This window comes from Canis lupus, chromosome 12, assembly GCF_003254725.2.
Source record: "Canis lupus dingo isolate Sandy chromosome 12, ASM325472v2, whole genome shotgun sequence".
Classification (NCBI taxonomy): domain Eukaryota; kingdom Metazoa; phylum Chordata; class Mammalia; order Carnivora; family Canidae; genus Canis; species Canis lupus.
The window spans coordinates 41926473-41949218 of NC_064254.1; the positions used below are offsets into that span (position 1 = coordinate 41926473).

General features: G+C 35.3%; 1 long non-coding RNA gene across 1 annotated transcript in view; it reads left to right on the plus strand.

The window, feature by feature from the left end:
- LOC112658702 (uncharacterized) overlaps positions 1 to 22746 on the plus strand; it is a 59824-nt gene that overhangs the window by 78 nt on the left and 37000 nt on the right. The gene's annotated exons all lie outside the window — the stretch shown is intronic.

Genomic DNA, 22746 nt, shown 5'->3' on the forward strand with positions numbered 1-22746 from the left:
TCTGCTTCTGAAACACTAAACTCATCTGGTTTGCAAGGCACGACTCAAGGAAACAAGAAGGCTTTTAAGGCACCCAACCCCTTGCTCCAGAACAAGGATTAATTTCACACATTTAGGTGAACTCCTTCAGCATGGGGGCTTGATGTTGTGCAGTGGATTTTGGTAAAGGACTATTCAGTTTGTTGACTTTTTTTTAATGGGACTCAGCTCCTAAGGTTCAAAGGGATCATTGGATTAATAGGAACATTGACAATTTCTAGAAATGTATTGAGTGCTCTTATTGCCTTATTCTTTTCATAGAATCTTGAGCTGTTTTATCAACAGAGATAGCAACAATTACTAACATTTAATGCTGGAAGGTTATTTCTTCAGGACTATTTTGAAAATGGGGCACCTAAAAGTTTTAAAAGCTATGTTAAAAATGACTTTATTAATATTTGAAAATATTTTCTATTTGAAAAAAAATCTTCAGTGTTTATATTTTATCTATGTACCAAATTGAATCTCTTTTCCACTTCTAGCTCATGGAACAGTCTGCCACCGTTAGCATCAAAGATGAGTGATCTAAACTGTTACATCTGATCTTAAATAAAAGCCCAATTTCAATGGCTAGATAACTTGGGTTTTTAGTTCTTTTCCTGTTTAATTCAATGCTTATTGTGTCATTTGATTCTCTCATTTAAAATATTTTTCTCTCAATTTATATTCACCACATTTTCAATCATTGGGAAATCTCTAGGAATTTTCTGTGTCAGATTTATGAGGAAGCCAATATCTTTAGCACCTTATTTTTTTGACAATTCAAAGTAGTTTAAAACCACTGACTTATTATGCCATTACTATGAGTAAGACAGTATCATTTTTATTGACAGGGAAAGACTGAATTAAAGTTTTCTATAATGACATTATTAGTTGGAGATAATGTGTATCACTTTGCTCTATAATTCCAAAACTTGGGCATTTTCTGAAATAATAATTCCAGTTATTTTCTCTTTCCCTTTATCTTTCATCATTACATGTAGTTTTTGTTTTGTTTTAGTTTTTATTTACATGCACGCCACTAATATAACATCTATCTTACTCTATACTCACTTTTTAAATCTTTCTGTAATAATGATGTGCTCTACAGTCAACATGTATATAGGCTTTTATACTTTACACATGCTTTTTTTTTTTTTTAGGATTTTGTTTATTTATTCATGAGAGACACAGAGAAAGAGAGGCAGAGACCTAGGCAGAGGAAGAGGCAGGCTCCCTGTGGGGAGCCTAATGCAGGATTTGATCCCTGGACTCAATCTGGGGACTCTGAGATCACGACCTGAGCCAAAGGCAGATGCTCAACCACTGAGTCACTCAGGTACCCCAACACATGATTTCATGTGTATTATCACATTTGTTCCTCATTATCCCTCTAGGTAGTGAAGGCCTTACCCAAGGTCATACTATTTCATGGCAGAATGGAAACCAGAGGCAGGACTGCTGATTTTAAAGTTTCCCCCCTTTCCTCTTTCCATAACTTCCTTTTGTATGGAAAAAAAAGTATTACTATGTTTTCCATCTTTAAAAAGTCATGCATATCACTATTTTATGTCAAATGGGGAGGATATCCAAACTGTCCTCCCAGAGGCATGCTTGCACACAAAGGACAGATTTTTTTTGCTCTTCTTAATCATGAAGTCGTTATCATCAAAACTGATTGTAAATAGATGTATATCAACTCTCGTAAAGGGAGTGTATTTATTTTTTCTGGTAGAATGATTTCAATGGAAATCCCCAAAGTAAGAAAAAGCAGTAAGAATCACAGTCAATAAAACTGATAGTATAGAAACTTTAACAATGGTTAAAATAAAAATATATCACCTTATAACTGACTGGAAGTTTTTCTCCAACACTAACATTGATGATTTTATATTTATATGGGTAGATTATATTCTATTTTTTTCTGTGGTGTCCTTCTCTTGTTTTCCCAATGACTAATGCAATAGAATTATAAGAAATTATAAAGGAATACTATGCCAACCTCTAATTCTACTGTGTTAATATTGTTTCTCTTTTTTTAAACTATATTCCATAGTTTTGTTTGTGCTTAAATTTTTGAAAACATTATGATATTCTATATGTCATCTACCATTATCACTTATCATTTAGGAAAAATTATTTCAGTTAATAGCAAGTGGTTATATTTAATTTAATGTAATTACTTGATATCATGCCCATTTAATGTTTTCATACTTTTTTTTACATTTATCATTTACCATATAGTAGATTTAATGTAAAAGCCCATGTTTTTGTAGCTAGCAGTCCACCATTGCTTTTGCAAAGAGGTGCAGGCTATGGTTAGATTCCTTTTTAATTTTATTTCGTTTGAAGATGAAATGGATGATACTCATCTCTGGAAGGCTATAGGTTTCAGATGGTAGGATCATATAATTTATCTCCCATGTAGGAATATTTTTGAAACTGAAAGAAGATACTAGAAGTAAATCATTCTGGGCAATAAATTTTTTTAAAGATTTATTTGAGAGAGAGAATGGGAGGGACAGAAGGAGAGAGAGTCCCAAGCAGACCATGCTGAGCCTGATGCAGGGCTCAAGGCAGTGCTTGACACAGGACTCCACATGGGGCTTGGTCCCACAACCATGAGATCATGACTAGGGCCAAAACCATAAGTCACTTAAATGACTGCACCACCCAGGCACCCCATTCTGGACAATGAATTAAAAATGTTATTTCCTTGGGAGAACTGATATATATATAGGCCCTCTAGTTTTAACTAAGTCCAAAATACTGTTTTTTGAGAAACCATTTTATAATACAAATAAAAGCACTAGAAATACCCTTGTTTATAATTTTATGCTGTGATAGTGCCACACTGTCAGCACCGTTAAAGAGGAGACACTGGCTACTTTGTGAGAAGTATGCCAAACTCGGCCTCATTAAGCAGACATCAACTTAAAGAAATGCATACTACAAACTCCTGTGTAAGAATTTTCAATTCTTTTTATTTTTCTTTTTTTAAAGATTTTATTTCTTTATTTGAGAGAGAAAGAGCATACAAGTGTGCACGTGAGTGCAGGCAAAGGGAGAGGGAGAAGCAGACTCCCTGCTGAGCAGAGAGCCTAACATGGGGCTTGATCCCAGGACCCTGGGATCATGTCCTGAGTCGAAGGCAGACACTCAACTGACTGAGCCACCCAGGACCCCCTAGATTCTCTTTTTAAAGTAAAAGTTAAACCAAATATTTAATAGGTGTACACTTTTATCCATTCTTTGGTCTTCATAATAGAGATCTTAAACTCATCAGTACTTTTCATTGGAAGTTGAGATCAGAGAGAATCTGATAGGATTAATTCACTTCTTTGAATGGGGTTAAAAGAACAAATGGATCCTGCAATAGCTGATCATTAAGGAAGATCTGTCTTTTTCAAATGTTAAGATCCATTCATAAGATGCAGCACATGCACATAAATATTTTAGGTTTGATAGTGCTAAGATTTTTTTTTCACATTACATTCCACGACCACAGTTGTACAGTATCTATTGCATTTCCTCCCAATCCCCCATGCTGTGGTGACTCTGCATGGAGCAGATTCTCACAGGACAGAGGCTAGGCACTAGAAGTATCTTTACATTGGAGAGGAAATTTAAAATACATTTCCTGAAAGAGTTCTGTATTTAAGTTATAAAAATAAGAACAAAATAAGACACAAATTCAGAGGGGCACAGAAACACTGGTGATAGGGAATTGGGAAAGACAGAATGGATATGGAGTGTCACAAAGTACTGAAGAAGAAAATGGAGCCCTAAAAAGTTGAGATTGGGTATTTGGAATTGATTTGAAACAACATAAAAAGCAGTCTAAACACATATGAGTATAAAGTATCTGTTCCCAGGACCTGCCTGGAGCATGTATTGAAGCAAGGATTCATGAGTATGGCAAAAAGTTAAAATAAATGAACCTGTGCTATGGGTGGAGAAATTACATTTTGCTTATATGAATAATTTAGGTAGAAATATATTCATCAACTTTTAATTACTATAAAATGGAATTTGGATATTATACGATATAGTGCTCTCTCTTCAAAGAATTGATGGTTGTCCTTGGTCTTTCTGATAGAGATAATTGGAAGTCTCCTTCTTTCAAGTGACAATTTTCATTCACAATCATTCTCAGCCTACTAATTTAGTTTTTCAAAATTATTTTTAAGAATAGCCTATGAATATCAGTTCATCATTGCTTTACTTCTATCAAAGATCACTGAAGATTTCTATCTACTACTACCAAGGCCATAGCTATTGTCCATAGATGGTCACCACAAACAATGCAGAGTCCAAAGGCAAAGCCTGACCCAGGGCTCTTGCACTCCTTAAATTAATTTCCTGCTTTTCTGGCCTAATGCCCATTCTACTATCCAGGAACTCTGAATTATCAAAAGCCCCTTTTTAATTTGTGGTAGTCTGGACTACCAATTTCTCAACTCTGGTGTACCTTTGTCTTTCCAGTGTGATCTTTTCTGTATCACAAGTAAATTCTCAAAAAATTCAGACTTTATTGGCCAACATGATACAGAAGTTTTAAAATTTGTACATTATGAAACATTCTGACTTAGATAGTTTTGAATAAATTTCCTGCAAAGCCATGTAGTTGTAGCATATTTTCAGAAGGGAGTTTAGGAATATGTTTTAATAATTAATATTCCAGTTTATTTTTATTTTCCAATTGTGAGGACAATCAATAATTTACATCCTTAATTAATATTCCTTTAAAATATAGACATACTTACAAAGAAATGGACAGAGTTGTATATTGCATTCTTTTAAAATTTTTAATCTATTTACAGGCATACTTACTTATTGTTATTTTTCATTTTTTATTTTGGATAATGATAAACTTACACAAAAGTAGAGAGATAGGCTAATGACCTCTCCTGTCATTCAGCATCAATAATTATTAACTCATGGCAATTTTAATTTATCTCTACCCTCATCCATTTCCTTTCTCTACTGATTTATGTTGAAGAAAATCCAAGACATTATATCACTTTATATGTAAATATTTCAGCATGTAACTTCAAAACATGAGAACTGTAAAAAAACACTATCCAGTAGCATTATCACTTCTGAAAACACTATTAATATCATCAAATATTATTAGTAAGTGTTCACATTGGCCAAAATAGTTTGTTTTAATCACCTAAAACTATTGTCTTCTTTATTGATTTATTTTTAATCAATAGACTTCATCACTTGTTTAAAATGTTCTGATTGAATCCCCATTAGATGAAGATGTTACTTTGCATCTTTCTATGGACTGTACTGTGCACTTCCCAAAATCATATACTGAAGCTTTAACTTCCAACATGACCATATTTGGGGAGAGGACCTATAAAGACAGAGTGAAGATTAAATAAGACCATAATGGTAGGGCCTTAATCTGTCAGGACTGCTGTCCTTATAAGAAGAGGAAGAGATCCCATAGATCTCTCTTTCTCTTTCTTCTCACAGAGAAGAAAAGTCACATGAGGACACAGGGAGAAGGGCTGTCTGTGAGTCAGGGTGATCTTTACCAGACACTAATACTGATGGCACTTTGATCTCGAGCTTCCAGGCCCCAACCTGTCGGAAAATAAATATCTATTGTTCAAGCTATCTTGTCTCTAGTATTTTGTTATGACTAAGTTAAATAAAACATCCCCTTGTACTTCCCTGTATTAGGAGCTAAATGTTTACCAGTTATCAATCTATTGCTTTTCATTTCCAAATCCACCCTTCATTACCTTGCTTATATTGGAACATAATTTCTCTTGATGTTTAGTTTTATTAGTAGAGATTGCCAAAGAGATTCTAGAGGAAGAAAGGAATTCTGCCTCCTGGCTCTAGTGTGTTCTTCTGGCTGTCTTCTGCAGTGCAAGGTGGCCAGCAGTGCAAGGCACTTCCTGAGGATGACTTCCCTGGCACCCCTTTGAGCATTTATGCAATAAGTTCCAGGATACAGCACCTTCCTGTGGCAGGAATTTCTCAACCACCTCACAAAGTGGTTTTCCAAGGAGTTCCTCTGGTGTGGAATCTTCTCTTGGACTCCAGAGAGAAGATTATCAGTAAATCCCTCCATATGGCACTTCAGTGAATCTTCTATTCAGTGTATCTTGACCCAATCCTCTCCCATGAGATCTAGATCTCATCCCTAGTTGGTAGTCTCTGTCTGATTTCAGGATTCCTCTTTTGAGTTTTCTGTTCTGGCACTTGGGCCAGTGGCTACTCCCTATATCTGCCTGTCTTATATTATTTAGAATTCTCCTTACTCCATACTACCTAATCCTTTATTATACCAATCCTGAAGTATAGCTAATCATTCTTTATATTAAACTTTTCCTGTCCAAATTACTATATGGTTTCTGTCTCTTGGTTAGACCCAGGCTGATATAAAAGACTTGATATGATCAGATCCAAATTCAGTTTTTGTTTTTGTTAAATTTTTGCAAGACTACTTTGTAGGCTTTTATATATTCATCAGTAGGTACATGATGCCTAGATTTCTGTCTAGATTTCTGTTTAATGCTTAGATATTAGCAGTCATTGATATTATCCATTTAATTAATTCATTAGGTTTGAAAAGTTGATGTTTTTCCTGTCTTTATTGATATATAATTGACAAGTAAAATGTAAGATATTTGAAATGTACAATGTGTGCACTTGATTTGATTTGATACATGTATATACATTCTGAAAGCATTCCCACGATTGAATTAATTAACATATCCATCACCTCGCATATTTACTTTTATTGTGTTGTGTGTGAAAACATTTAAGTTCTTACTCTCTACCCTCAGCATATTTTAGTTACACAATATAGTATTTTCAAGATATTCTAATTTTATTATTCCTTTTTCTAAAGAATAACTGGAAAACTTCTATAAAATAGATGCACACTTTCATCAACTGTTTGGTTACTCTGAGATATAGGTGATAAAGGAAAGATACAATAAATACATAACTATGTTTGGCTTTTTCTTTCCCCTTGATTAACTTTTCAAATCATGCTTCATTTCATTTTAAAAATAATAATTTTTATTTGCTAGTATCTATCAAAGTGTCTTTTGGGGGGTCATTGCTGTGAACTCATGGAAATAAATACATTTCATATGTTCACTATGCTGCAGTTATCCTTATTAGTATTCTAATTCTCCCAACTTTGGTTATTTGGGTCTTTTCCAGATGGTTTCTGAATCCTCATTTTCTATTATGATGAGATAGTTCATGTTTATCTTTCCTCTGTTAAGTCTAGAATCCACCATTTCTCTAACGAACATTTTTATCTTTGTTATGAAATCCCTAACTATGGATTCTTGGGATGCTTATTGCTTTAAGATTAGTCTAGATAAGTTTGGTGTTCAGAAATAAGAAATAGATATTTTTTAAGAGAAAACATATCAAATTTATACTGCTATTTCCAATTAAAAATGAAGATTTAAAGTTTTACATTTTTGGTGTTATATGTATATCTCTCTTCTTCTATACTATAGTCTTAGATCCCAAAGGACATGTAAGCTTATTCTACTTTCTATACACTCTTCCCATACATCTTTCATTTTTTTTATATAGTTGTACTTTATCTACCTTTCCTGGACATTTAACAATTTCTATTTTTCTAAGTGTCCTTTTTAGGAATGCGTGTTGAATTTGGGACAAGTTTTTTCAGCATCCCTGGGATATACATATAATTTGTCTTTGTAGATTTATTATTATGACATACTATATTAATGGATTTCCTAATATTGAACCAGTTGTGCATCTTTTAAATGTCTGATTATTTTGTTAATGTGCGATTGGATTCTCTTTATTATTTCACTTAGTACTTTTTCATTGATATTCATAAGTGATAGTAGTTTTTAATTTATTTTTTATAATATTGCTATCAGAATTATATATCAATGTTATATTTGCTCTATAAAAAGAATTTGAAAGTTTGCCTTCCTTTTTTATGCTTTGGAAAATTTTATGTAATATTGGGACCTTTAATATATTGTTAGAATTTTACTGTGAAATCATCTGGACCTAGCTCTTTTTGGAGGGTTAATTACAGTAGTATGCTAGAACTTGCTCAAATCACCTTTCAGCAACAGATTGTTAAATTTTTAGGTATTTTATAAGCTCACTGTTGAATACAGCCACTCTTAAATAATGTAGAATCAATCAAAACAATGTTTCAATCTCTGCAACTATACAAACAGTAAAGGAAGAGTTAGCAAGAATATAGTGAGTAATGAATATATCCAACCCCAAAAGTTTTTATCTCTGTTATCCTTCCCTCCTATCCTTCCCTATCTCCTATCCCCATATCTAGACAACCATGGCAGCACAATTTTTTAGTATAATTATTTTGAGATTTACTTATGTTGTTGCATGTACCAACAGTCCATATATCATTGTTATATATTATACATTCTATGGATATGTCCCAGTGTTTTTATCTACTTATCTTTCAATAGGCATTAGGGTTATTTCTAGTTTTTGGCTATTGCTGAATATCTTTCCATGAGCTTATTTGCCACTGCATATCTTATTTGTAGGAGTATCTATTCAAATCTTTGGCCATTTTTGATTGGGTTGTTTGTTTTTCATTGCAGAATTTGAGAGTTCTTTATATATTCTGGATGCATATTCTTTTTCAGACATTTGTTTCACAAAATTGTTTCATTTTTGTGACAATGTAATTTAAATAGGAACATTTTTAAGTATGTTGATGAAGTTTAATTTAACAAATTGTTTTATGGGCTGCATTTTTGCCTAACCCAGATCACAAAGATATTATCTTCCTTTTTTCTAGAAGTTTTATATTTTTATTTTTTTAGTTTTATATTTAGATCTATGTTTTTTTTTTTTTTAAGATTTTATTTATTTACTCATGAGAGACACAGAGAGGGAGAGGCAGAGACACAGGCAGAGGGAGAAGCAGGCTCCATGCAAGGAGCTGGATGTGAGACTCAATCCCAGCGCTTGATCCTGGGACTCCAGGGATCATGCTCTGAGCCAGAGGCAGGCGCTTAACTGCTGAGCCACCCAAGGCATCCCAGATCTAAGATTTTTTTGATTAAGTTTCTGTTTATAGTGCAAAGTATGTGTCAAAGTTCATTTTTCTGCATGTGGATTTCCAATTTTTCCAGTATTGTTTGTTGAAAACTCTATCCTTTCTCCACTGAATTGCCTTTGCACCATTGTCCAAAGACTTCATTCTTCTTCTATGATATTTTTCACGGTATATATATACTTTGGTTTATATATATATATATATATATATATATATATATATATATATACACTTTGGTATATACTTGGTATATACTATACCAAACTTATAGTTTGGTTTTCATTTCTGGCAGAATATTTTTCTTTTTAAAAAATATTTTGTCCCAGGGGTGCATGGGTGGCTCAGTTGGTTAAACCTCTGCCTTAAGCTCAGGTCATGATTCCAGAGTCCTGGGATCAAGCTCCAGGTCAGGCTCCCTGCCTTCAGGGAACCTGCTTTTCCTTTCCCTTTGCCGCTCAAGTCATGATCCTGGGGTCCTGGAATTGAGCCTTGTGTCCAGCTCCCTGCTCAGTGGGGAGTGGCTTCTCCCTCTACCTATTCCCCTCCACTCCACTTATGCTCTCTCTCTCTCTCTCAAATAAATAAAATCTTAAAAAACAAAATAAACATTTTTTGTCCTGATATCTGTGAGCTCCTTTTTCTTTCTTTTTTTTTTTTTTTAAGATTTTATTTATTTATTCATGAGAGAGAGAGAGAGAGAGAGAGAGAGGCAGAGACACAGGCAAAGGGAGAAGCAGGCTCCATGCAGGGAGCCTGATGTGAGACTTGATCCCCGGACTCCAGGATCAGGCCTTGGGCTGAAGGCGGTGCTAAACCGCTGAGCCACCTGGGCTGCCCTGTTAGCTCCTTTTTCAAATATACTTTTAGTATAACGTCTCATTCCTAAATTTTTCTACTTCTGATCTATGCTTTTCTTTCATATCTTATATAACTGTCTTAATTTCTGTTAACCCCTCTTAATTAGAGTTGTTTTCTCAGTTGTTAGGCCTGCCTCTTTGAACTTATCTTTATATTTCCCCTCTCACAATAATCCCATGTGGAGTTTCTCTTTCTCTTGTCTCTAGAATGTCTTCTGGCTCAATTTAGATTTTATTCCCAGGAGTTTCTCTTCAGTGAGACTTCTTCTGAAGAGGATTGTATTTCTCAGGATTCTCCAGAAAAATAGAACTAATAGGGGATTTATGTATCTATCATATTTCTGTAATCTAGCTGAAGAGAGATATTGTAAGGAACCGGTTTACATTATTATGGAGACTGACAAGTCCCAAGATCTACAGGATGAATCAGCAAGCTGGAAACCCAAAAGAACTGATGGTGTGGTTCTAATCTGCATCTGATAAACTGGAGATCCAGGAAGAGCTATTGTTTCAGTTCAAATCCAAAAGCCGGAAAAAGCTGATGTCCCAGTTTGAAGGCAGTTAGGTGGGAGAAACATTCTCTTCTTTAGGGGAAGGTCAGCCTTTTTGTTCTATTCAGGCCTTTATGTATTTGGATGAGGCCCCCTCACATTTGGGAGAGCAATCTGCATTATTCAGTCTACTGACTTTAATGTAATATCACCCAAAACACCTTCACAGAAACATTCAGAATAATATTTGACCAAATATCTTGGCACTTCATGGCCCAGTCATATTGATCACACAGTTAACTATAAGTTCTTTGATGATTTTCTAGTGTTCTTTTAGTTCAGAACAATCTAGCTTTCCTGATGTCTCCTTATACCCTTACATCAAAGCCTGTGGTGTCCCCTCCTAATTTTGAATTCTATTCTCATACTGGCTCTCCAGACTTTGCACACAAAGTAAATACGTAAGGAACAAATATCTTCTGGCAATTTCGGTGTTCTCTGACTTTCAGAACTGCAGGGGTCCCTTTGCTTTCCCTTGGTTTCTTTCAATAGTTGCTAATACCTGTGTGGTCTGTGACAGCATGTGGCTACTCATATTTTGAAGATGGTAGTTGGATCACTTTTTAACCTACAAGTGCTATATATGCTGTGTGTAGACTTATATTTTGCTATCTTGTCTTGCTGTGTTGTTTTTATGGATTGGAACAGGGAGAAATCAAAGGTTATGCCTTTACTTCTGGCCTATTTCCTCCTCCTGCCTGTAAATATATTGATCACCAGCTTTTTCTGCTGTTCTTAGCATTGGGGCAGCAGTGAAAAATACAAAAGTGCCCTTATGAGGCATATATCCTAATGGGAGGAGAGGATACCTTGGTAGAAAATTAAATAAATAATAGCATTTCAGTTACTACTATGTGCTATGTGAAAAAGCAAAGTAAATAAGAAGAACAGAGAATCCAGGGAGAGGTTATGCTGGCTATGGTAGTCAGATGGGGCTTCTCTGAGACAGTGATATTTCAACTGAGACCAAATTAAACAGAGATTTGAAGATTGAACATTTCAGACATAGGGAGGATCTAGTTTAAAAGCTGTGAGATCGGATTATATTGGCAGGGCGAAGTCCAGAGTGCCTAGAGCATAGAAAAGGAGACTAAATATAACTCCTAGGTCTCTTATGAATTGGATTCACATGAACCAGTCCAAAGGAGACTGATTATCTCAGAATGTACTTACCGAATTCAATTTCTAATTGTCTTAAGAAGAGGACTAGACCTCAGTTGGTGTTATCCAATTAAAGTATTACCCCTAGAAGACCCTGACTAAGCTGTCAGCCAAACATCTGTAAACACATTCTTTCCTTGAGACCATTTCAGGGACCCTGACTAAAAACAACAGTAATGTTTTCATGGATTTTATATTGCACGTATACACGTGTAGCCATGTTATAAAACATTAGGCCTGTTATATCCTAGAAGTCCCCTGCAAGGAAATATTGGCTCTTTTTAGTGAAGAAAATCTGAAGCCAAAACTAAAGAGGAATATTTTCTATATAGATTATAACTTGGCTCTGATTTCTTGTGATAAAATGCTTGATCTTTAGAGAGAAAGATAATTAAAAATCTTGAACTTACTATCCTGCCCCCGCAAGAATCAGTGCTAATCCAAACCAAGTTTAATCTGTTTTTCAAATTCAGAATGTGGTAAAAAAAATTCCTCTTATGTACTTGGATAAAATTACATTTGAAAGATAATTGTCCGTATTGTCTACTTTTTTTCTTGATAACACATATTCACTTCCTTTCACACATGTTTTTGTGGTTGTTCCATATGGTATTTCTCAGAGAAAGATATCAGGTTTAAAAAAATAAGTCATACAAGTGTTCAATTCCTTTCCTAGTTCATCTATGAAAGAAGAAAAATACATTGTCAGAATTGGCAAATCTCTTTGGCTTATCATTCATGAACTTTTTCCCTTGAAAGATGCTGACAGAATTAAAAACATTGACTCAATGGAAATCTCACTTTACATGCCAATTTAAGATTATCCATAAGAATAATCAAAGTAGTTTTATGTATAGAGTTGAATTCACTCTACTTGTGTCAGTTTAACTCATTACATTATATATGTTTCTGAAAATGTAATTCGTGGATTAAGCACTTTTAAAAAACAGAAAATAACATATTAATTCTGCCAAGACAACTATATTTTATCAGTCTATAAAGACCAAAAAGATTAAAATAGGAATAGAAAATAATTTAAGAATCTAAGAAGTGAAAGAGAATTTTGATTGCCTGCCATAAAAATTGAAAAAATCTTTTCCTTGCCAAAAGAAGGGTAATAAATAAACTTGATTTATAGTATGTTAAGTCTACTATGGTGATTGGGAACTTTGGATATATATAATATAGATATAGATTTTTTTTTCTTTCTTCATGACCTTCTCCCCTCCCTGACTATAGATTGTAACATGCAACCCACAAAGCCTTAGAGAATGGAAGAAGTTCAGAGTTACTTGTTTCAAGAACCCTGCTAAAAGAACTTACATTTTAATTATGTTATTTATTAATTCCACCACTACTTCTGCAAAAGTGAATCAGAATGAATACAGAACACTTTTATTTAAATCCCTTAATAATTTAACGCTTGATTCTGGAACAGAAGCTAGTTTTGAAAATTGATTAAAAGAAAGCTGTCAACCACAGAAAATTTAGTTGAACTGTGGCGTAATACAAGGCAATAAACATCTTTGCACATAGGTGGGCTTACTGATGTTCTGCTCAGAATATTTTAGTTGTACATCAGAATTACATCTGAAGTCCTTAGATGTAGTAAGATTGCACAAGGCCATTCCCATGTCTCTCTATTTTTTCCATTCCCCCCCCCCCTGTCTATTTGTACTTTTAAAGGAACTTCTTGTTCCCATCAAATGAGTCAGACCAGATGGGAACACTAATTTTTTTTTAATGAATGTGTGTCAATCCAAAACCGAAGGGGTCCTGCCATTCTGGAGAGTATACATCCTAGCAGCCTTAGCATTTTGGCAGTAAGACCTCTGTCTTCAGACACTTCTACTACCTAGTTTCTGATTTATTAAATCATTTTATTAAGGAACAATGTCTTTCAATCTACCATTGGAAATGAAGTCTAAAATCCAAATCTCCCTGGAACTATCAACATGCTAAGTTTAAATAATAAACATAAGTAACCAAAACAACCAAAGCTGATGCTTTCCTTCAGCTCAGATTTCAAAAGAGTAAGATAAGGGCACTCAAAATTTAACAGACACCTTCAGGATGCTAAACTAACACAATTTTTCCCTCTTAGAGGTAACTTGAGATTTGTTTAAACCTAGCTGTTTAGGCATGAAAGAAGTAAATTTTCATCTCGTATATGCCATAAATAAAGACAGTCCATAGGATCCTATCCAGGGTTCATGTTGATGAAATTCCCTGGAAAAAACATTACACATTACAAAACCAGAAATTCTATATTCTTGACTCAGTATCCCCCTCTCCTTACCTTAATATCTTTGATAGTTGCTTAAGATTTTGATGTTCCTCACCTATAGAATGAGTTTCAGTTCTAACCTTTAGGCATGCAAACAGTGAAGCAAAACAGGGTCAACTTGCAGTTAACATTTGAAATTGCATATAGTTTATTGTCTGTTAGGTCTGTGGGACAATCCTAGTGAATTACTTTACAGATATAGGATGTCACATAGGTCAGATGCTCTGTCTGTAGGTATGGGGCAGAAAAAGAATGGGATCTACTCACTCTTTGCTTAGAATTGAAAATGAATGTACCAAGATTTTGTACCATAATTGAGGAAAGTAAACCAGAAGTGAGAAAATAAATCTTTGTTCTGTTTTCCCCCAATTACTCCTGTGTGTTTCTTACATAAAATATAGTCTCCTAATTGACTTTTCCTTAATTTTAACTGAGCATGAGTTGAATCCATGCAAAATTTTGTCTTCATGTGTGCTGTGTGAATGTCCACTAGATACAGATCTGGAGCTAGGAAGAAGTTTGGATGAAACAATTATTTTTTTAATGCAATTATTTAGACATTTTAAATGCATAAGAGTGGTTGGAAAAAATTTCCCTTGGAAAGATTCTGTAACACTGAGAGGTTAAACTTGGATTCATCTTGAAAAACTGAATCCAAACAGTGCTGAGTACAGGATATAAAAAAGTCCATCTGGCCACATTGAAGAAAAAAAAAAGCAACTAAACAGTCTGGAAGGCAGTGGAGGAGAAGCCGGACTTCAGGCTCCATCATATTTGGAAAGACAGCCATGACCTGACCTTGGGGCCTTCAGCCTGCCAAGCAGTAACAAGGAGAAAAGAAAGCCAGACTTACTTAGACATGGTTCAGTTGGAGACAACTTGACCTATTGTTTGTGTTAAAGCAAAGGAAAGCTGAGGGCCATTCTAAACTGCTTCAGTCTGCATAAAGATTTCAAAGATTATTTAAATATGTATTATTGATTTTAAATAAATGAGGACTGATTAGAATAGAATTTAAATATAGAGAAACCCCATTTTGGGAAGAGGAAAATGAAAGGGAAATACATAAATAATCTATAAAATATCTTACAGTTAAGAAGAGATAAACTCTAATTGAATTTGTGGCCCAGCAGGTTGTCAGGGGTTCTTTATTTCATGTGTTTTTAATGAGGTCATTTGAATATATGCCCCATTGATTCATAGAGAAGGAAAATAAAAGAATCAAAGTAATATGACGGCCTCTGGAGAAATGTGGTTTGAGTCCTTAAGAAATGAGCATCTATTTTTCTCCAACTATAAAAAGAGCTAAAAAAAAAAAAAAGAGTAGTTGTATTGACCATCTCCAGTGCCTACCACCTTCAATGCTCCCCCCATACCTGCTTATGCCTCATATGTAATCAAATTTTGTACCTGTAAATAGATATGGCACCAGCCCCATGCTCTGCTTTAAGTAGTGATCAGCTAAGCCAATCAAATCACCTATTGCATGATATGTCATTAATTAACAAATAGAGACAAATGGTTTAGTGTCCCATAAGCTACAAGACATAGAGAAATCAATAAGCAGAAGCTATATCGAATGAGAAGTTGGAAGACAATAGGAATAATGAGTAAGGAGAAATCATGAAGCAGAGAGGAGAAAGAGGAAGCTCCTAGCAGTAGCAGTAGTATTCTGTTGAAATATATGAAATATCTGCCTTTATGAAAATAGTACAGTAAAATACCAATAATTTTATATGATTTAATTTTTTTTTTTTTTTTTTTTGATTTAATTTTTTAATCAGAAAATAGTTGGATCAATGTAGTGGTTGAAAGTACTGGCCAGATTGCTTCTAGAGTTGCGAAGGTACCACCAGAACTCCCAATACTAGGTTGTATCTGGTATTTTTATCTGAGATCAAGTAAAAAATGGCACTCTAACTCTCCCTTTGAGTGTCTTTGTCTAACATAGCGACCTGAAGTAAACATGAAATCTCTTAATACTATCATGTCCCCACCACATCAACAGAAAATACTCACCTAAAGCAAAGAACATACTACTCTTTAAAAGTATACTATAGCCCTCTAATACTTTGAATGCGGCATAGGTAGTATCCTAGACACAACAAGATTTCAAGAGTCCAAGAAGAATTGGAACAGAGTCCTGATAACTCAGTATATATCTTCCAGCAGTGAAAGAAGTAAATTGTATGGTGGTTCACGGTTCTCACAGGCAAAATTTATTTGCCTGGAAAAAGCCCAAATTTTTCAGGTAGGGATCACATGAGTACAGCATATTTGAACCAAAGGAATCACCACAGTAATAACCTATATAGCCACTGGGAGCAGTGTTCCTGGGAGGGAAAGACTGGGAGTGGAAATGTGAGTCAAGGTGTACAGGGAAATGCCAGGAACCAAGAGACAAAGGTGTAAACATTTTTTTTAAATAATAAATTTATTTTTTATTGGTGTTCAATTTACCAACGTACAGAATAACACCCAGTGCTCATCCCGTCAAGTGCCCCCCTCAGTGCCCATCACCCATTCACCCCCACCCCCCGCCCTCCTCCCCTTCCACCACCCCTAGTTCGTTTCCCAGAGTTAGGAGTCTTTATGTTCTGTCTCCCTTTCTGATATTTCCCACACATTTCTTCTCCCTTCCCTTATATTCCCTTTCACTATTATTTATATTCCCCAAATGAATGAGACCATATAATGTTTGTCCTTCTCCGATTGACTTACTTCACTCAGCATAATACCTTCCAGTTCCGTCCACGTTGAAGCAAATGATGGGTATTTGTCATTTCTAATGGCTGAGTAATATTCCATTGTATACATAGACCACATCTTCTTTATCCATTCATCTTTCGATGGACACCGAGGCTCCTTCCACAGTTTGGCTATTGTGGCCATTGCTGCTATAAACATCGGGGTGCAGGTGTCCCGGCGTTTCATTGCATCTGAATCTTTGGGGTAAATCCCCAGCAGTGCAATTGCTGGGTCGTAGGGCAGGTCTATTTTTAACTCTTTGAGGAACCTCCACACAGTTTTCCAGAGTGGCTGCACCAGTTCACATTCCCACCAACAGTGTAAGAGGGTTCCCTTTTCTCCGCATCCTCTCCAATATTTGTGGTTTCAAATTTTTATTTAAAATCTAGTTAGTTGGGCAGCCCTGGTGGCGCAGCAGTTTAGCGCCACCTGCAGCCCAGGGCGTGATCCTGGAGACCCGGGATCAAATCCCACGTCGGGCTCCCGGTGCATGGAGCCTGCTTCTCCCTCTGCCTGTGTCTCTGCCTCTCTCTGTGTGTGTCTTTATGAATAAATAAAATAAAAAATCTTTAAAAAAATAAAATAAAATCTAGTTAGTTAATATATAGTGTAATATTGGTTTCAGGGGTAGAATTTAGTGATTCATCACATATAACACCCAATGGTCAATACAAGTGCCCTCCTTGATGCCCATCACCCATTTAGCCCATCTCCCACCTACATCCTCTCATCAACCCTCAGTTTGTTCTTTATGGTTAAGAGTCTCTTCTGATTAAAGGTATAAAGAATGTTAATGGTATCTTGAGAAAGAAGGATGATTGTCAACAAAGGTCCTTTAATTTTACATATCAATCAGGGACAAAAGTCCATTTTCTGACTTGAGTTATGGATGCTTGCATCTGGGGAACTATCACTTTTGGGTGGATGTAAGAAATATATTTCTTATCACTTGTCAGTGTTGAAATTGTAATTCAATGACATAGTCTTCTTTATGGCACTTGATACTTGTTCAATCATATTTGAAATATTCTTATCCCTTTAGTTATATAAAACAGTGCTCTCCGGGATCTGCATCTATTGCTTGACCTTTTTTTCCCTCTTGCTTTCAATGCAAGATATGCATAAGGCTCTTTCCTTGAATCAAGGCATTATTAATTAGTAGGTGGAAAATCATAGACTTGTTATCATAAGATTTCTTCAAATTTCAGCTATGCCTCTTTTTAATTGTGATACCTAGGACATTTCAATTTTACAGGTCCTTTATAACCATCTCATAGGATTACCAATCAAGCTTTTGAAGAGGACGTAACAGTTTGAATACCATCTGTTGTCAGGCCACTTTGTTCTGTCAAAGGCACATGGAGGCAAAGCCTACCAGATTAAGTTTGGCTATTAAGCTGTTGTGAATTCACTTCTGCTGTTTGGGTGTCTCTGTTCCACTAGTTATGTCATACCTGGATGCCCTACCTAGTTCACAATGGTGCATCTGTTCCTGAATGCTCTCATACACTTTCTGTTAGTTTGGAACATCCTCAGGAGCTTCCCAAGTGTAATCTGAAACTGGCCCCCATATGCAGAGGACAGGGAGAGATGAAAGAAGCAGGCAGGCTAGTCTAGATTGGTAGGTGGCAGTTTTAATAAACAGTAGGATGAGTAGATACCTACACCCACGCTGAACCCAGGACTTAACTGGGTTCAATCATGTAAACTATGCAGGTGTTCTCAATATCACATCACTCTCAAGGCTATGTCTTTGGAACAGTCTTTGAGTGAGAGATGCAAGTGGAATCCACATTTCAAGAACAGAGGAGGACATGAAGAGCTTCTGAGTGCCTGAGTCCAGCTCACAGATCAATAGGTAGTCATGTCTTTACGATAACGTTCCCCAACATCCTCTCTGGAACAGTAATCGGAGGCTAGAGTGTGAGGCTCAAAAGAAATAATGTTGGAAAGGTAAGTTGTACCAGATATTGGAAATTTTTTTATTCCATTTGAAAATTTTCAAAGGAGGTTCATACTTGATGGTGGTAATTTTCTGAGTGATGCAAGAAGCAAACTTACCTACTGAATAGAGAGCAAGTACCTTAAAGACAATGCTGAATTCTTGGATGGCTGCTATAGGAATGATAGAAAGATCCATACTGGGAAAAGTTGGAGGATACTGGGGATTACAGCACACCTATGGCTCATTTTCCATCTACTTTGTTATATACCTCTTTCCAGAGGGATCTGCAGCCATTCACTGAATAAACATTTTCCTAGGAACTGAGACCATTCCCATTGTTTCAATTAATATCTTCTTACAGATTTATCTTCAGTTTCCTGGATTATATTTGCTTCCACTGTTACATTTTTATGATTTTCCCTCATATCAACTTCATTGAGGGCTAATAAATTGCATCTATTTAAAGTCTGTAATTCAAAATTTTGAGTTATACACATCTATGAGACCAAAACAAAAATCATAATACAGAGTATTCCCATATTCCTCAAAATACTCTATTCACCCCATTTGCAATACTTTCCTCCTATCCTCACTCAATAGAGCTGATCTAATTTTTGTTGATATAAATTTGTTTTCATTTAAAAATGAAATTGGGCAGCCTGGGTGGCTCAGCGGTTTAGCACCGCCTTCAGCCCAGGGCGTGATCCTGGAGACCTGGAATGGAGTGCCACGTCGGGCTCCCTGCATGGAGCCTGCTTCTCCCTCTGCCTGTGTCTCTGCCTCTCTCTCTCTCTCTGTCATGAATAAAATCTTTTAAAAAGATTTAAGTAAATAAATTTTTTAAAAAAATTGAAACATAAAAAAAACAATAAAATTGTACAGAATGTGCTCTTTTGTGTTTGGCTTCTCTTACTCAGCACATGTATTTTAAGATTTACCTACATTATTAGGTATATCAGTACTTCATTCCTTTTTTATTGCTGAATAGAATTCCCTTATATGGGTATGGCAAATTATGTTTATACATTCATCTATTGATAGACATTTGGGTTGTTTCCAAGGTTAGCCTATAATAAAGGTATATGTGTTTCTGCAAGCTTTTTATACAGATACATGATTTTGTTTTTCTTGGAAAAATACCCAGAAGTGGAATAGATGGGTCAAATTGTCATATGCTTAACTTTCCTAAGGAACTGACAACTTGATATCCAGCCAGTTGTATAAAAAAGTTCTAGGGGGCACCTGGATGGCTCAGTGGTTGAGCCTCTGCCTTTGGCTCAGGTCGTGGCCCTGGGGTCCTGGGATCAAGTCCCACATTGGGCTATCTGCAGGGACCCTGATTTTCCCTCCACCTGTGTCTCTGCCTCTCTCTCTGTGTCTCTCATGAATAAATCAATAAAATAAAAAAAAATTCAGGTTGCTCCATATCTTCATGAATACTTGTTTTGCCAATCTTTCTAAATTTAGCCATTCTATCTCATGGGGATTGTCCAGTGATGTTGAACATTTAAAAATTGTGCCTACTGTCTATTTGTATGCCTTTTCTTTGTGAGATGTCTTTGAGATCTTTTACCTGTTTTTTATACAATGATTTGCCTTAATATTGATTTATACATTTTGCTTATGTATTTTGGATACAAATCCTTTGTCAGATATAATTTACAAATATTTTCTCTCATTCTATGAAATATTTTATTGTTTCCTTACTGGTGTCTATAAGAAAAAAACCTTGAAATTTTGGTAAGGTTAAATTTTACCTTTTTTTAAATAGTTCTTTCTTTTCTATGAAGTCTCAAATGTATCAACATTATTTCTCCCATTTTTTCCCAAGATTTTAATATTTTTTAGGGTTTGCATTTAGGTTTTTGACCCATTTCAAGTATCATGTTTGGTGTGTAGTATGATTAAGGGTTCATTTTTTTTTCCTCTCTGTGGATGTCCAGGTATTCCAGCAATATTTTGAAGATTTTCCTTTTGCCACTAGGCCCCTTTGTGAGAAGTCAATTAACCATCTGTGTCAGTATTTCTTTCTACACTCTATACTATTCCATTGATCTACCATTCCACCTACATCGCTGTATTGATTACTGAAGCTTCATAGAAAAACTCCAGTTCAAGTAGTGTAAGGAGTCTATTGTGTTTTCAATTTTTTTTGCCTACCTAGACCATTTGCATTTCCCTATAAATTTTAGAATCAGTCGGTCAATTTACATCAAATGGTAGAATTTTTATTGGCATTGATTTGATTTTAAAATACATATAGAAAAAAATGAAACTCTAAAAATAGTGTTTCCTTTTCCAGAGAAAGAGAGAGAGAGAAAGAGGCAAACCAAGAAACAGACTCTTAACTATAGAGAACAAAGTGGGGTTATTAGAAGGGAGGTGGGCAGGTGGATGGAATATATAGGTTATGGGGATTAGGGATGGCACTTGTGATGAGCACTGGGTGATATATGGAAGTGCTGAATCATTATATTGCACACTTGTAACTAGTATTACACTGTATATTAACTAACTGGAATTTAAATAAAAATTTACAAATATTATGTTCCAGTATAACATGTTTCTCCATGTATCTGCATTTTTGTCTTTCCCAACAATGTTTTCAGTGCAAAGATTTTGCATGTTTTTTAAAACATTTGCTAAATTTATTCTTAATTATTTTGTTGGTGGCTGTATTATAAATGAGACATATAAACATTTAATTTCTAAATAAAAAATTCAGTTGCTTTCTTGACATTTTAAACTTATTTCCTATCACCTCACTAAATTTAGTTTTACCGCTTCTTTGCTGATCAGTATGTTAGTTATGTTTCTTCCTGTCTTTTATGTCTAGAACCACCAGGACAATGTTTAATAGAAAAGAAGTGAGTGTGTATACACTCTTACCTTCTTCCCAAGCTTAGGACAGAAATGTATATTATTTCAAATTTATGCATTCTATTGGCCATAGTTTTTTCCATAAATGTCTATTTTTAGGTTGAAAAAGTTTGCTTCTATTCCTAGTTTGTTGAGACATTTATTATAAATGGATGTTGAGTTCTGTCAAATGCTTTTTCTGCATTTATTGAGATGATCATACAGTTTTTCCTCTATTCTGTTAATACAGTGAATTATATCAATTGATTTTGCATGACAAACCAATCTTATAGTCCTGGAATAACTTCTGCTTGTCATTATGTATTACTATTTTTCTATAATGAATTTAACCTGCTGATGTTTTTAAAGGATTTTCGTTTCTATGTTTATGAAGTGTATTGGTCTGTAATTTTATTTTCTTATAATTTCTCTGTATGGTTACAGTATCAGAATAATGGCCTTGCAGAATGAGTTGAGAAAGATTTTTACTTCTCCTATTTTCCTTTTTCTTTTTTTTAAAGATTTTTTTTTTTTTTTTAGTTTTTATTATTATGTTATTTTTTCCCCCTTGGGGGTGGGGGTGGGTGCAGGGGCAGAGGGAGAGGGAAGAGAGAATCTTTTTTTTTTTTTATTAAATTTTTAAAATTTATTTATGATAGTCACAGAGAGAGAGAGAGAGAGAGGCAGAGACATAGGCAGAGGGAGAAGCAGGCTCCATGCACCGGGAGCCCGACGTAGGATTCGATCCCGGGTCTCCAGGATGGCGCCCTGGGCCAAAGGCAGGCGCCAAACTGCTGCACCACCCAGGGATCCCCAGGAAGAGAGAATCTTAAGGTGTGGAGCCTGACACAGGGCTCAATCTCACAATCCTGAGATCATAACCTGAGACAAAATTAAGAGTCAGGCACTTAACTGACTGATACCCGGTCCATGATATAAACTCAAAAACCAGTTTTTTCTTTTACAACTTAAGTTATTTTGTTATATAAGAAGGGGCCTAGTACTAAACTCTTAGTGTATCTTAGATATTAAAATGTAAAAATAAGACTGGTGACATGTTTTGTGTGGGATTTATTGAGCATCAATAGTCCCAGAACTGCTACAATCACAATATTCTATGGTCCTACTTTTTGCTACTTTTTCCTTGGAAAATAGAAAATAGAAATTCCCTAACATTACCTTCTGCATTGTCATGCCCTCACTGACAGTGCTGGGCACCAACCTAAGTGAATCACCTGAGAACCTGTCAC